This window comes from Octopus bimaculoides, chromosome 8 (genome assembly GCF_001194135.2).
Source record: "Octopus bimaculoides isolate UCB-OBI-ISO-001 chromosome 8, ASM119413v2, whole genome shotgun sequence".
Taxonomy (NCBI): domain Eukaryota; kingdom Metazoa; phylum Mollusca; class Cephalopoda; order Octopoda; family Octopodidae; genus Octopus; species Octopus bimaculoides.
This window is the reverse complement of record NC_068988.1, coordinates 48,046,109-48,050,307: the sequence shown is the minus strand read 5'-3', so window position 1 is coordinate 48,050,307 and position 4,199 is coordinate 48,046,109.

Sequence of the window (4,199 nt, the reverse complement as noted above, 5' to 3'; positions counted from 1 at the left end):
TTTTATTGTAATTTTTTTTTTTTTTTTTGAAATAATTTTCCTTACTTTTAAATATTTTATTTCTATTTTATTACAAACAATAATAATGTTTATTGTTTAGTATGGGATTTTAGTAAAACATTCAGAGTTGGAAACAATAATTTTATGTTCTACTCTTCTTACTTTTAGAAAATAATGATAATAGCAGTAATAACAATGTGTGATTTCATATTTATATGTACACATGCATATATGCCAGCATACAAATATCTATTTATCTATTTGTCTATCTACCTTATGTGAGTGTGCATGTGGTGGGGTGTATGTATATGTTTGTGTATATGTGTGTATGCGTATTCAGTTGATATGAAAATTATTCTGTTTTTAGATTTTCCTCTTGGTATCTGCTATTTTGGAATGGTTGTGTGTCTCCTAAAGGTGAGCAGGATACATATATAAAGAGGGAGATAGAAACAGGAAGGAGTGATAATCTATTGATAGATACATAGATATAGGAAAGACATTGTTTGAAAGTGGGTGTGTGTGTTTATATATATGTATATACACATACACAGGCACATGAGAAACAAAACAATTTCAGCAAACACATTCTAAGTGAGAGTTATTTTTATGTATGCCAAAACATAAATATACGATATACCTACAGATATACATCATCATATTTATTTATGTATAACATACATTTTTTATGTAAAAACATCATGTGTTTTCCATACTGTTGACTTTACAGTAGGTGCATTTTCATACCCCGTACAATTAAAGTTCAAAGGTAAGTTTTGAATTTTTATTTTTATTCTGATTTGGTTTGATAAATTTCTTCAGTATATATTTTACTGCATTTATAATAACTCTGACTAAACTCTCCTTTTTATCTATGCATTTTAATACAAAAGAAAAGACAGTGTGTGTTTTAAGTGAGGGAATGTTTTCTCTAAATTTTAGTAGTCAATGCGTGCAAAAAGTCTAATGTTGTGCAATTTTTTTCCCTGTGTCAAAAGTATGTGGGCACTGAATATATATAAATATTATCATTTATTACTCTATTATTTTAAGCAACAAACCTTTCATGCACGAATTAATTTCTTTTGCTCAAATTAATCTATTTTGTCTACTAGCTGCAAAACATATATATGTACATGTGCACAGCTTAGAAGGAACTGGTTTGTTCATTGTTTATATATAGATGCCCGTTATATCTATGCATGAGAATGAATTACAAACAAAGAAATTAAGTGTGTGTATGAACATATATAAATATGTGTGTGTGTGCACGAGCACTGTATATAAATATATGTACATATGTGTGTGTGTATGTCTGCTGTGTGTGTATGTGTATACATTCTTTTGAAGTTGATTCACTGTGCTGCTGCGCAGAATTTCTGACAAATCTTTCTGCCTTTCTGTTATTGCCTGTAAACAGGAAATATTGAATACTGGAGTCAGGGCATATATTTTTTAAGGAAATTCAAGTCAAATTTCTTGGGGAATTAGGGTTCATGTTGACAGCCTATGAATAATAGTTCATTCAACTATAAGCACCTGGTTTGAAACTTGTTGTCTGGGACTATTTACATAGTGTGTTAGAGTTTAGAGAGACTAAGTATTTCATAGGAAATTGTATTCTTAATGTAATGTCGGTGATGAATCACTCTGGCAGTTGGTGCCATCTCAAAGCATTGGCTCACTGGAGAGTGGCCCAGGGGCCTCACAGGTCGAGAGGCCCAATTCTGAGCTATGTATGATGTGATTTGCTGTCAATATATAACTACTGTAGGGTGGCAAACTGGCAGAATAATTACCATGCTGGAAAAAATCTTTAGCAGCATTTCAGTTACATTGGTCCCAGTGTTTAGCAGCTCAATTACATTGGTCCCCAGTGTTCAAGTGCTTCTTATTTTATTGACCTTGGAAGGAGGAAAGCAAAATTGACCTTGGTAGAATTTGAATTCAGAATGTAAAACCAGAAGTATTGCCATTGCCACTAAATATTTTGTCTGTTATGCTAATGATTCTGCCTGCTTACTACTCCTTCACACTTATGAATAATAATAATGAGCTTATTGCATATGGTGCTCAAAAGCTCAAAAACAGACTGGAAAAGGCAACAAAGTTGAACTGAAAGCAGCAATTAGTCAAATAAAAGAAGAGAGCTATGATAAACATAACTGTATGCCCAATGTACAGAAAAAAGACAAAAAGTCAGACAAGGGATAAGTAAAAGATTCATAAATGGAAAGGGCTGCAATGAGCAAATAGTCACTGGAGTGGCTCTGTGATAAGAAACTTGCTTCCCAACCACATAGTTCCCGGTTCAGTATGACTGTGTGGTACCTTTGGCAACTTTCTTCTCCTATAGCTTCGGGCTGACCAAAGCTTTGTGAGTGGATTTGGTAGATGGAAACTGAAAGAAGCCTATCGTATATATGTGTTTGTGTGTGTGTGTGTGTGTGTGTGTGTGTGTGTGTATGTGTGTGTGTGTGTGTACTTGTGTGTCTGTATTTGTACCCCCACCATCGCTGGACAACTGATGTTGATGTGTTTAGATCCCCATAGCTTAGTGGTTTGGCAAAACAGATTGATAGAATAAATACTATGCTTACAAAGAATAAGTTCTGGGGTCGATTTGTTTGACAAAAGGTGGTGCTCCAGCATAGCAACAGTCAAATGACTGAAACAAATAAAAAAATGTTGGTGAATTTCAAGACGCATGGAATTATTGAAGGATGTATAATGGGAAGCAAGGTTCTCGATATCGGTTGAATATCGCCTTTCTCCCATTAATTTCTTGTTCTTCATGTTGCTTTAGTCTCCAGCAGTCGAGGAAAGAAGTCTTAGGCAAAACACAGGTTCTCCATTAGTTTTATTTACAATATATACAAAGGTGTGGTATGTTGCTCTCAGCAGCTAATCTCATGCGATATGAATTCGTTGTGCTCCTTTATGCAGGCCCATTGCCACAGGAGAGACAACAAGTGGATTAGCCTAGAGGCCCAGCCAGTGAAGTGTGCTCTGCAAGTGGTCGTGGGAAAAAGAGAACGGTCTTCAAGGTTTCTTCCTTTTATATAGTTTGCTATCACGAGCCTCATTGTGAGCTGACGCATGGCAAATGGATGCAGGTGAGGTCTCACTCCAGTCTCGGAGATGGCAATGGCACTCCAGTCTCGGAGATGGCAATGGCACCCAATATGGCACTGACTGCTTGTGCTGCTACAAGGGCTTCCCCTTGAGTATGGCAGTGTGAAAACAGAATAATTGGAGCAGGCACAAGAAAAAGCAAAGATGGCATCTGATCGCAACCAACAAGATATGGTACAACAATGTGACGAGTCAAATAGAGAAATAATTGCAAGAAATGTAAATTGGTATGCACAAAATTTGACAAAATGTTCAATGGCAGAGTATTGGATCTTGCGATCAGGAGACCATGCGATCAGGAGAGGTGACAAGGAATGGCTCCTTTTGTACATCGCACAGTCGATAGAGATGCAATGTCCTGATAGCTATCAACTGATGTCAGTAGTTTATTTTATGCTTTCAAAATTCTGAGCATAAAAAAAATGTGTTGTGCTATTCTTTGATTTTATAAGCTTGTCCACACAGGGTAGAGATGTTGAATTTGAAGGTTAGCAGAAATGTTGTTGGGAAATATGGTGGATTATCTTGTAAGATTCTACCAAGTCAGTCACTAAACATCAAAACTTCAATGTATTTATATACCCTGAGAAGCAAGATGTTCAAGATATCAAGATATGGTAAGTGACTGAGAGATGGTATTTGTCTGGCTGCACATCACTAGACAGCTTTTTGTGAATTGACATTCTGAATAAGTTGAGGTTTCTCAACTGGATATGCAAACAACAAGTGCAGATGTAGCATAACCAGATAAGTGTGTGAGCAGCTGATAAAGAGCTTATGGAGTGATAATAAAATTTCTTCAACTTTTGATAAATTTAGAAATGTGGTTCATCCAACAAAGATTATTGTCGATAATGATGTCTACATCACATTCACTAGCTGATTTCTTAAAGTTGGTGTCGTGAAAAGAGTAGGTAAATTCTGACATTTTACACTGAAAACACAGTGCGGTGCACTTGCATAGTCAGCTTGAGCTGTCAGTTAATATATGATAATAATGACAGAAATTGTTGCATACAGTGCTTAGGTGCAGTACAACTATTATGATATGCAAGTGTGTGTGT